We start from the raw sequence: 13,142 nt of genomic DNA, 5'->3' as shown, positions 1-13,142 counted from the left end.
CCTCACACACTCACTCTTGCATCATTTGTTTGTCACAGCAGTGTTGTTTTCTTGCTAGTATCCATGGATACTCTCCCCACCAGTGCTGTGACTTCATTCACCATTATCATTCAATCAATCAATCAATCAATCAATCAATCAATCATAAGATTTATAAAGCGCACTAATCACCCGTTAGGGTCTCATTGCCTGCATGCTACTTATTGCACTTCATGCTAGTGTCCTTGAGTAACTACTTGCTAGTCTACATACAAACAGGGTTCGCCAAATATACTTCCCTCAGCCAGTTCAGCTTTGTTCATAGATCCATTACACACATGTCCCTTTGGGGGGTAATTGGTGTCTTTGACTCAGAAAATCTACCATGGTCTACTTTGTCCAGACTCCAACAGACATACAACATACAGGTTGAACATTTATTTACATGTGAACACATTTGTAAGATCACAGGCACAGTTCTTACAGCAACAACCCCAAAGGTTTATTTGAGCAATTTGATGTCCAGACAGAGTCAATGGGGGATACACTACATAGGACATGTGGAGGACAGGAGAGTTTCCTTGGGGAAGAGAATTAACAAATTTCCAATATGGAAGATATGCTACACTGACAGTCCACAAATGGGTGAGAACAATAGTTGGGAGAGCAAATTGAGGACAGTACCAGTTGAGAAGTACATTGGGATGGTCATCAGCAATGGGTAAAAGAGCAAGTGACAATTTGGCACAAAGAAATGCTACTGGGCTTTTTTAGGTTGGAAAGAGGTGAAGTCCACATCTTCCTCCTCTGATGTCTGTGGTGCTTCCTGTGAGGGGGTGCTGTAGCTGACAGAGGTGGTGGAATCACACACATCAGGGGCTGAAGATATAGAGCCCCAGCCCACAGCATCATTTCTCTGTGCCAACAAGTGAGGCAGCACTGCACAGAGAAGGGCCTGCTGGTTTGCCAGCACAGCACTAATGTTGCAGTGGTAGGCACCCATTGTGGTGATGTATGTGTCCTGCTTCCACTCCATGGACTCCAAGTTGTTACGGATTGTCCCCAGCTGTTTCACAACCTCGCTGATGCCACTTTGGCAGGGCAGTTGCTCGTACCTCTGCCTCATAACACCAGCAATGTCAGCCATGGGCTGTTCGAGCCAACAGAGCAGATGGTAGGTGCCTCATACGGTGGTCCAGGTGTCATTATTGGGACTGAGGCACCTATGGACAGCCTCTAGGGTGCCCACCATGGTCTCCATCCCCACCTGCACCACATCTACCATCTTTTGATGGACTTCTATCACAAAACATTGGAATTCTAGTAGGAGGTCCTCAGAGTCCAGGGCTGGGGATGGACTGGCAGATGGTGTTTGTTGGGTGATGGGTTGATCCTTTAGTGACCCGGCAACGCTGTTGGCCCTTCCCACCACTAGCGATGGTGTGTCAAAGGAGGCCAAGATTTGCTAGAGCGTGTTTTGGTCAAGGGTTGGCAGGCTGTTATTCTCAGCCAGATCACTATCCCGGCCATGCAGCTGCTCAGTAGGTGTAAGCACATCCTCTGCAAGGATAGAGAGAAATGTTAATGGTGTCCTATGTTAGATATTGACATGAGTAATCTGTTTTGCTAATATTTGACTTTCAGTACAACAATGATGCATAGAGTTTCTGTTACATGGAGGTATAGAGTCCAAGTTGCACTGTAGTTGCCTTTCATATGGCAGTATCTCTGCATTCTACATACAACCACTGTGTGTCAATCCAGATTTTTGTGTCTCATGGCACATATTGCAGCACAGTTACAAGGGTCACTGGGCCTACCATTCCTGAATGTATGATCAAAGGTCAAGTCCACATCAACCAGGGTGATTTGCAGTGTTTTTCATGGTGCCTATAGTGATTGTATTTTAACATATTGACACAACTACTGTTCAGATTGCACCTAATCCCCAGGGTGCCTGCATTCCCTGTGGCCAGTATTCAGTCCACTGCCCTTGTGCAAGGTTATGTGGGTCTGGTCATGCATTTGTAATGATTCAGCCATCTGGCTTTCACACTCCACATTATGGTACTCTGCCTTATTGTGCTGCCTTGCATGCACATTGCGTATTCATGTGGTCAAGGGTTGATTTTGTAACACATATCCTGTACAACTCTATACACCAAACAACCTTGCAACACTGCAGGAATCTGTAAGGTCATGCACTTACCATGTATTTCCTATTAATGTCTACTCATTTGTTTTGTTTTAGATACACTTTTGGCTTCATCATTGTGGACAGTGGGCCCTGTGGGCCAAATCTGCAATAATGGGCCCTGTCACACTAGGTAGATTGCTAGCACGGACACTCACACCAGTTGATAGTTGCCTTATTTGGGTATCTGCATAGCATGATACATCCTTTGACTCAGGCCTGCTCACTTTTACATGTAAATGCCACACAGTGATGTAACCCAGATCATACATTGACTCTCATGTGCCTACAACACCAACAATATGTGTGACCATAGCCAATGTACTGACATGTCTGCCTATTATTGAGGGCTATGTGTCAAGCTGTGCCCCACATAGTAGCAGTGATGGAATTGGTGACATGTACCTACCCAGGTCTGCAACATAATTGGGCACATTCACCTCAGTCTACAAAAATCACTGACTCCTGCCCTTTATGGTGGTAGACTAGTTTTTCATGTCCCTTGAGAGATCCCTATTTCACATCTTCCAAGTTAGACAGATGTGGCATGGTGGGACTATTCCCCTTCAGACTCCACCCAACACATGCTACACCTTCACCCAGGACCACATCACCTGTACAATGGTGTACCCCGATAGGCTCTTCTCTGTCATCCCTTCCCATCTGCAACACAAGTGTGACACTGTCAGACACAGCAGTGCATGTGAATTACTTAAGCTTCCTTGCAGAACACATTTCCATTCTGACTTCCTTGCTATGCAGTGTTTCCACATTCAGACAACTGTCATTTCAACCTACTCTGACATCACTTACACTGCACTGCAAAACCATGTAACCACCAGGGCCATACATTAGCTTTGGCTGCAACACACATGGTCCTCTGATGTGCATCACTTGCATTAACTCTGAACAAGTCAGACTTAGTACATGACATGAGTTCTGTTGGTCCCTACTGATACCTGTGTGGTCTTACCACTCATATCAGGACAGCTGTGTGCTATTTATTTTCATGCCAGCTATTATAAATGTGGATCTTGGCATGGTGCTATGTGTTGATACTTCACATGCCCCACACCTGATACCCTTTGAGGTGAGCTGTTTCTCCTCTGACAAGCGCATCCCATTTGTTTCCTTTACAGTGCATTTGTGTGCATGGGCCCATGTAAGACACTGTGGCCTTGTGGTGCAAGGTGGCCTGCATTATCACCGTCAGGTTGTATAGAGTTCAGGTGTTCATGCATGATGTGTTGCTCCAGTCCATGGGGCTTTTTTCATGCAGCTTCTGCTGCTAGTGTGAAACTTCTTGTGACACAATGGCAGAGCAGGCTGCTGACCCATATCTATAAGGCCACTCAAAGCCATTTTGCTTGGATTTTTTCATGTCTTTGTAGACATTTAGGGGGTCATTTTGACCTTGGCGGACGGCGGAGGCCGTCCGCCAAGGTACCGCCGCTGAATGACCGCACCGCGGTCAAAAGACCGCGGGGGCCATTCAGACATTTCCTCTGGGCCGGCGGGCGCTCTCCAAAAGAGCGCCCGCCGGCCCAGAGGAAATGCCCCTGCAACGAGGACGCCGGCTCAGAATTGAGCCGGCGTAGTTGCAGGGGTGCGACGGGTGCAGTTGCACCCGTCGCGTATTTCAGTGTCTGCTTACGGGGGCCCCTGCAGTGCCCATGCCATGGGCATGGGCACTGCAGGGGCCCCCAGGGGCCCCGCGGCACCCCCTACCGCCATCCTGTTCCTGGCGGGAGACCCGCCAGGAACAGGATGGCGGTAGGGGGTGTCAGAATCCCCATGGCTGCGGAGCGCGCTCCGCAGCCATGGAGGATTCACAAGGGCAGTGGTAAACCGGCGGGAGACCGCCGGTTTACCCTTTCTGGCCGCGGCTGAACCGCCGCAGTCAGAATGCCCTCAGGAGCACCGCCAGCCTGTTGGCGGTGCTCCCGTGGTCGGTGACCCTGGCGGTCACCGGCCGCCAGGGTCAGAATGACCCCCTTAGTGAGGCAAGGCAGCGCAAGTCGCTGCATTGCCTTACTCTGCATCAGGACTCGTACCATGGGTGTTGCTGTGGGTTTTCCAATGACTATGGGTTTTGTTGTATTCCATGATTTACAAGGATCTGTATACCGGGGAATGCGGCAAGATCATACACATCCCCAGGGGAGCCATAGCAAGGAGAAATATATTTGTGTTCCTCTTTTTTATATGTGCTGCATTGTGCGGCACACATAGGAAGAGGACAAATCTGACATGATTGTTTTTATGCAGGAAGGTGTCCTTTCTTGCGCAGGGTCAATCCTGTCTGCAAAGCAGGCATCCTTGCAACATGGTGCAAAGGTGCTTGTATCGGTGCTAGGTATGCCATGATACAAAGGTGTACCTGGACTGCTGCTGCACTTTACACATGCAATGGAAAATTGTGACGGAGCATGACTGAGCTGTGCCACATGTAACTGGGCAGTGTGACTGATATTTCTGAGCCACTTAATGGGACCTGAACTTTGCTTTGCACAGTTGAGTGCTGGGTCATACCTGGTTGCACTGCACAACACAACCTTTTTGTCCACATTGCCCCTTGTTAATATTTACCCTGTGGCTGTCGCTCGTGTGCTGCACTGTCATGTCCTGGTACTCTAGCTACCAATTTGCATGGGATGACAGCTGCCACCCGCTCATCCAAGGCATTCGGCTCCTCCTGGGGTGTTGGGCTCCCTCCCCGGTTTGCATTGCTGCCTTCAGGTTGTTGGCCAGTTTCTTCTTTGTCTGCCGCCTATAATCATGCCAGCACTTCTTGCAATGTGTGATTGTCCTCTTTGCTTGTCCCACACTGTTGATTTTATGGACAATGGCCTGCCAAATGGCCACTTTCCTCCCTAGAGGCAATTTAGAGGTGACAAAGGACTGATGTTGGTGCTCTGTCACCTCAGTGATCAAGATGTCATTCTCCTCCTCACCAAAGTTGCACTTCCTCTTCCCCTGGCAGTCTGTTTGAATGCCCTGGCTGGTGATGGGAATGTTGTCCTGCATCTGTTGCCTGATCCCTGCTCCATGGCTGCCTTCTGTAAAGTGTGCCTTTCTTTTTACAAACATTCCGCACTCAAAAGTGAGGCAGGGTCGATTAGCGTCACTTTACGTGCTGTAAGTCAGCCTTGCATCACTTTGCAGCAGAAGCATCAGGTTTCCCTATGACATGACACACACAGATGAGTCATTTTTTTATCATGCAGCCAGGATCCTTCTGCCATGGTGCATCAAATTGTAAATATGAGGCATCCATGGCTTAGGATTCTGTCATACTGTAATGCAATTTATATTGATGCATTACTTGTACAATGGAGTGATGTGTCATTTCTTGGAAACATGGCCTTAAGTGTATCAACTGAACTCCTCTCTATAAATGGGAAGCTTCATCCTGTGGGTGCATCAGACCTGAGGATATCCTTTTCCAAAATATTGTGAGTAGCTAGCTCTTCTTTTTTGCCCAGGCTCTCTTCAAGGTGATGTTGTTGCGTAGGTTCTCATTATCCTAATCAAATCAAATCAAATCATTAACATTTATAAAGCGCGCTACTCACCCGTGCGGGTCTCAAGGCGCTAGGGGGGAAAGGGGGGGTTATCGCTGCTCGAACCGCCAAGTCTTTAGGAGTCTCCGGAAAGCGGAGTGGTCCTGGGTGGTCCTGAGGCTGGTGGGGAGGGAGTTCCAGGTCTTGGCCGCCAGGAAGGAGAAAGATCTCCCACCCGCCGTGGAGCGGCGGGTGAGAGGGACGGCAGCAAGTGCGAGGCCAGCGGAGCGGAGGGGGCGGGTGGGGACGTAGAAGCTGAGGCGTCTGTTGAGGTATTCCGGTCCCTTGTTGTGGAGGGCTTTGTGTGCGTGGGTGAGAAGACGGAAGGTGATCCTTTTGCTGACTGGGAGCCAATGCAGGTGTCTCAGGTGTGCGGAGATGTGGCTGTTGCGGGGTACGTCGAGGATGAGGCGGGCCGAGGCGTTTTGGATGCGTTGCAGGCGGTTTTGGAGTTTGGCGGTGGTCCCGGCGTAGAGGGTGTTGCCGTAGTCCAGGCGACTCGTGACAAGGGCGTGGGTCACGGTTTTTCTGGTGTCGGCGGGGATCCAGCGGAAGATCTTGCGGAGCATGCGGAGAGTGAGGAAGCAGGCGGAGGACACGGCGTTGACTTGCTTGGTCATGGTGAGAAGAGGGTCCAAGATGAAGCCGAGGTTGCGGGCGTGGTCTGCGGGGGTCGGTGCGGTGCCGAGGGCCGTGGGCCACCAGGAGTCGTCCCAGGCGGACGGGGTGTTGCCGAGGATGAGGACTTCCGTTTTTTCAGAGTTCAGCTTTAGGCGGCTGAGCCTCATCCAATCTGCGACGTCCTTCATACCCTCTTGTAGGTTGGTCTTGGCGCTGGCGGGGTCCTTGGTGAGGGAGAGTACAAGTTGGGTGTCGTCGGCGTAGGAGGTGATGATGATGTCGTGCTTGCGTACGATGTCGGCGAGGGGGCTCATGTAGACATTGAAGAGTGTCGGGCTGAGCGATGAGCCTTGAGGTACGCCGCAGGTGATCTTGGTGGGTTCTGAGCGAAACGGAGGGAGGTAAACTCTTTGGGAGCGGTTAGCGAGGAAGGAGGCGATCCAGTCCAGGGCCTGGCCTTGGATCCCGGTGGAGCGTAGGCGGGTGATTAGGGTGCGGTGACAGACGGTGTCAAAGGCAGCCGAGAGGTCGAGGAGAATGAGGGCGACTGTTTCACCGTTGTCCATCAGGATTCTGATGTCGTCTGTGACTGAGATGAGGGCGGTTTCCGTGCTGTGGTTGGTTCGGAATCCGGTTTGTGAAGGGTCGAGCAGGTTGTTGTCTTCCAGGAAGGTGGTCAGCTGTTTGTTGACGGTCTTTTCTATTACCTTGGCTGGGAAAGGTAGAAGAGAGATGGGGCGGAAGTTTTTCAGGTCGCTTGGGTCAGCCGTAGGTTTCTTTAGTAGGGCGTTGACTTCAGCGTGCTTCCAACATTCGGGGAAGGTAGCAGAAGAAAAAGAAGAGTTGATGACGGTCTGGAGGTGCGGGGCGATGATGTCGTCGGCTTTGTTAAAGATGAAGTGCGGGCAGGGGTCCGAAGGGGCGCCGGAGTGGATAGAGTTCATGATGGATTTGGTTTCTTCCGTGTTGATGTGGGTCCAGTTGTTGAGGGTGATGTCCGGGGAAGCGGGTTCAGTGGTGTATGGTTGGGTCTGGTGTCCGAAGCTGTCGTGGAGGTCGCTGATCTTGCGATGGAAGAAAGTGGCGAGGGATTCGCACAAATCCTGTGAGGGCGTGACGGCGTTGGCGCTGGCGCTGGGGTTGGAGAACTCTTTGACGATGCTGAAGAGTTCTCTGCTGTTGTGGCTGTTTTTGTCTAGTCTGTCGGTGAAAAAGTTCCTTTTGGCAGTGCGGATCAGGTGGTGGTGTTCGCGTGTAGCGTTCTTGAGGGCGGTCATGTTGTCAGCGGTGTGGTCCTTGCGCCAGGCCTTCTCAAGGGCACGACAAGTTTTCTTAATGAGACTCCTGGATTTGGGCGGCAGAATCACTTGTTTTGCAGGAGACCGAGCCTAATTCCACAACAGATGTCACCTGTCGGCCTGATCCGGTTTTGTTCCGGCTAACTAGTGGTGCCTCATCTCCACCCAAGAGCAGGGATGATTGGGTAACCGAGCTCGTGACACAAATGACTCCTCAGGGAAATCGTGGTCACTCAGATCTCATCTGTTTCTCATCTGTTCTCTCAGTTACATTTGTCTCATGTATGCAAGAACAATCAGAGGCAGAGTAAGGTTCAATAAGTTTTATTGAAGCAAATGCATCTTAGATAATAAAGCATGTATTGCAATAAATAGGACGATGAAGCATGACAGGATTAGATTGTGACAAGGAGAGTAAAACACTAAAATAATGCTACCATGTGGTAGCTACGGTTTTTAAGAATAGTTCCTACCAAGGCTATGTTAGAGCACAGCACGTTAAGCTCTAATTCTGCCCTTCAGTTTCCCTTGGGAAGACATCATCCCTCATACCTGAGCAAGAGGCCTGTAGTCAACATAAGCAGCTGTAGCGAAGCGCTCAGCAATCAGCATACAGGCGTGGTCATCTGGCTGGAATCTCCCTCTGACGTACATGGATCAAAGTAGTGTTTTTAGAATAAAACAGCTGACGTTCCAAGAAAGGATCCCTACGTAAGAGTGTGTATGTTTCTGTGAACATTGGAGAAAAAGCATACCACTTTTGCCGGTAACCTATCTTACTGCAGCCTTGAGAAAAGCACAGAGTGAAAGAAATGTCTTGTTTAAGAACCCAGTGCTGACCTAGGCTAAGAACAGCTAGATAGAGAAAATAAAAACAAGACTGCAAATGTGGCGATTGTTAAAATAATATAACGAAGCTCGAATAAAACATATTTAGGTTAAAGTGCACAGCAGCAGCCTAGTTTGCTAAAATAATGTGTCTAAAACTATAGCTAAAATGGCTACACAAAGTCTGCATCCTCCATGAATCAAGAGCCTATGCTGATCTTTTTACCTTCAGAGTTAGATATCCAGCATTTGGGCAACTTCCATCCCCACAGGACAGAGCTAGAAGACCCTTTGCCCATAAATTTCATTCTGGTACACGGGACAGACCCATAATATCCCCTTAGCCCTGTGTCCAGGGTAAGCAAAGTGTCTGAGCACATGGTTGATAGGTGTGCTAGTCACGAGAAGGATCTAAATCCATGATATTCCTAGAACACTGAAGTAGGACAATACTTTGATAAAAACAAATTACAGTCCTTAATGTCCTAATGTGAGATCTTCATCCATATCCTGAAATTGGTGGATGGGGGGGAATGCAGCACGACTATGTTAGAGTATGAGAGAGAGAGAGTGCACCTAATGCTGACCCTGTCATTCTGTTGCGGTAATTTTTAGCACATTGTGGTCATCCATACCATTCAGTGATAAAATATGGTGGGAAATATAATGGATGGAGCTAGATGAAAAATGAAATGTAGCAAAATGTAGTAGGAACGATTGATTCTATGACAAATGATGGCCATGTAAAAGTACATTTAATGAACAGACATTTCTATGGGACTTTTGCCGTAGATGTTACCCTTTTCCCACCATCTTGTCGACGTTTTTCTTGGGCCATTTGAACCAACAACTCCAATACGTTCATTCACGCACAGCTGGCACACCAGGAACGTGTTGAAATATTTCATTGGTGCATATTCAGAGCCTTCGTAACCTACGTCTCTATGGTAAATCTATGATACAATTGTGCAGTAAAGTGACTTTTTTTTTTTCTAGCGTTAGTTGGAAAGAAAGCCCCCCATTCTATGTTAGAGAAACTTCGACTCACTCCCTTTCCTCCATTGGTTAGTGCAGTTTGGGGCTTACATTTACTACTCGTTACTTTGAAAAATCAGTAGTCACCAGGGAATTAAGTTGCTCCTTTCTGAAAATTGTATTCTTCTGTTCTTTATATGTAGGTTCCAACGAATTAAAAGCATGGCTCCCTTTCATCTTAAAAATAAAATAGTACATGCTGAGTGCAACAGTAGTGGCACTGTTGATGAGCTCATACAATATGTGTCTCCCTTATTACCTGCATTATCAAATTATCACTTAATTGACAGTCAAAAGCCATTAATGCTCGGCCTTTAATCAGTGTATGAGGCCTTTCTTAGTATGATCATCCCCGTAATTCTAACTCTACTGTCTCGAATCATTTATACAGGTAAATTACCTGCAACCTTGAGTGACCAAGAGAGAGATCAATAATTTTGGTTGCACAACATTACTGTACCTTCTCTTTTGAATTTGTAGCTTGCTTATTCAGAGAATGTAACTAACCTCGGTATTAATGTCATTGCTGACATGACGTATTAGGGCCAGTTTAGTGCCTTAGTCTAGAGATTTGTTTTACAGATGCATGCCTTAAATAAGCACCGGCAAAGCCAATAGGTCTCACCTTTGAACTGTATTTGCCAACCTTTGCTATCCTTTTGATCACACCTCTGTGCTTGCACCAACATGCATGTATACAAATGTGTTACGATGCTGTGATGGGCTCAATTTATTGTTAATTTACCATTCCAAGTTGGGGTATGTCCACCATCAAGCTTCAAGTTAAAGAAATACAAAAATGTGAGCGAACACATTAAGAGAGAAGGCCGGCCTGGTAGCAAAGACTGGGTCCTTGTTAACCCCTTCGCTGCCAGGCCTTTTCCCCCTCAGGTGCCAAGCCTTTTTTTGGCTATTTGGGGCAGTTCGCGCTTAGGCCCTCATAACTTTTTGTCCACATAAGCTAGCCAAGCCAAATTTGCGTCCTTTTTTTCCAACATCCTAGGGATTCTAGAGGTACCCAGACTTTGTGGGTTCCCCAGAAGGAGGCCAAGAAATTAGCCAAAATACAGTGAAAATTTCGTTTTTTTTTAAAAAATGGGAAAAAAGGGCTGCAGAAGAAGGCTTGTGTTTTTTTCCCTGAAAAGGGCATCAACAAAGGGTTTGCGGTGCTAAAATCACCAGCTTCCCAGCTTTCAGGAACAGGCCGACTTGAATCAGAAACCCAATTTTTCAACACAATTTTGGTATTTTACTGGGACATACCCCATTTTTACGATTTTTTGTGCTTTCAGCCTCCTTCCAGTCAGTGACAGAAATGGGCATGAAACCAACGCTGGATCCCAGAAACCGCAACATTTCTGAAAAGTAGACAAAATTCTGAATTCAGCAAGGGGTAATTTGTGTAGATCCTACAAGGGTTTCCTACAGAAAATAATAACTGAAAAAGAAAAATATTGAAATTGAGGTGGAAAAAACATCAATTTTTGTTTACGTTTTACTCTGTAACTTTTTCCTGCAATGTCAGATTTTCGAAAGCAATATACTGTTACGTTTGCTGGACTCTTCTGGTTGCAGGGATATATAGGGCTTGTAGGTTCATCAAGAACTCTAGGTACCCAGAGCCAATAAATGACCTGCACCCTGCAGTGGGTTTTCATTCTATACCGGGTATACAGCAATTCATTTGCTGAAATATAAAGAGTAAAAAATAGCTATCAAGAAAACCTTTGTATTTCCAAAATGGGCACAAGATAAGGTGTTGAGAAGCAGTGGTTATTTGCACATCTCTGAATTCCGGGATGCCCATACTAGCATGTGAATTACAGGGCATTTCTCAAATAGACGTCTTTTTTACACACTGTCTTACATTTGGAAGGGAAAAATGTAGAGAAAGACAAGGGGCAATAACACTTGTTTTGATATTCTATGTTCCCCCAAGTCTCCCGATAAAAATGATACCTCACTTGTGTGGGTAGACCTAGCGCCCGCGACAGGATATGCCCCAAAACACAACGTGGACACATCACAGAAAACAGAGCTGTTTTTTGCAAAGTGCCTACCGTGTAGATTTTGGCCTCTAACTCAGCCGGCACATAGGGAAACCTACCAAACCTGCGCAGTTTTGAAAACTAGAGACCTAGGGGAATCCAAGATGGGGTGACTTGTGGGGCTCTGACCAGGTTCTGTTACCCAGAATCCTTTGCAAACCTCAAATTTTGGCTAAAAAAACAAATTTTCCTCACATTTCGGTGACAGAAAGTTCTGGAATCTGAGAGGAGCCACAAATTTCCTTCCGCCCAGCGTTCCCCCAAGTCTCCCGATAAAAATGATAGCTCAATTGTGTGGGTAGGCCTAGCGCCCGCGACAGGAAATGGCCCAAAACACAACGTGGACACATCACATTTTTTCATAGAAAACAGTGCCTACCTGTGGATTTTGGCCTCTAGCTCAGCCGGCACCTAGGGAAACCTAGCAAACCAGCGCATTTTTGAAAACTAGAAACCCAGGGGAATCCAAGATGGGGTGAATTGTGGGGCTCTGATCAGTTTCTGTTCCCAGAATCCTTTGCAAACCTCAAAATTTGGCTAAAAAAACAAGTTTTCCTCACATTTCGGTGACAGAAAGTTCTAGAATCTGAGAGGAGCCATAAATTTCCTTCCACCTACCGTTCCCCCAAGTCTCCCGATAAAAATGATACCTCACTTGTGTGGGTAGGCCTAGCGCCCGCGACAGGAAATGGCCCAAAACACAACGTGGACACATCACATTTTTTCATAGAAAACAGTGCCTACCTGTGGATTTTGGGGGGGCAGAAATGGCCTCAAATAAATTTGTCCCCCACCCCCCAACCCCCCTACCCCCCTGGGAGCGACCCTTGCCTACAAGGTCGCTAGCGTTTCTCCTGAGGGCAGCATGCAGGACGTAATTGTTACGTCCATGGCGCCACACGGGCGCTGCCATGGACGTAACCATTACGTCCGTGGCGGGGAAGGGGTTAAAGCAGAAAAAGCAATCAAACGCATAGTGGTAATATAGCAACTGAGGAACCTGGGTAGGGATACCACGAGCAAGTCAATGCAAATGACATGTGGCAGTGAGCGGGGACGAGTTAGGGAGGAAATGAGGAGTCCAGGGTTGGAAGGTGTTTAAAAAAGCTGAGCGGGAGTGAAAGGGATGGGGTAGCAACAGACAAGGTGGGGATGTGGGATGGAAACAAGAAGACCACACAGGGATTAGGATGGAAAGGCAGAGGCAGTGCACAGCAGTACACAACGAAGAGGGGGCACGGCCAGAAGACACCTGCTCGAATGAATTGCTGAAGGCAAAATAACAAAGTACATTAATGTAAATTAACATTCTGAAGGGAAGAATGTAAATCATCTTATAAATGGATGGGAAAAGGGCGTCTCTGCTTCAGAGGAGTGACAACAACAAACAAGAAGGTTAAATAAAACCATTGAATAAGAAATAAACAAATAAAATCGAAGAAAGCCAGCCAATCAGAAGCAATGGGCTGACACAAAGCCCACTACAAGTATTACCATTCTACACAATAGGTGTTCTAACAACAGACGACTAATGCTGTCTATAAGTAAGGCTTACAAGGGGTCTCCCTAAGTTTCC

Source organism: Pleurodeles waltl, chromosome 2_1 (genome assembly GCF_031143425.1).
Source record: "Pleurodeles waltl isolate 20211129_DDA chromosome 2_1, aPleWal1.hap1.20221129, whole genome shotgun sequence".
Lineage (NCBI taxonomy): Eukaryota > Metazoa > Chordata > Amphibia > Caudata > Salamandridae > Pleurodeles > Pleurodeles waltl.
Note: the sequence above shows the minus strand (reverse complement) of the source record.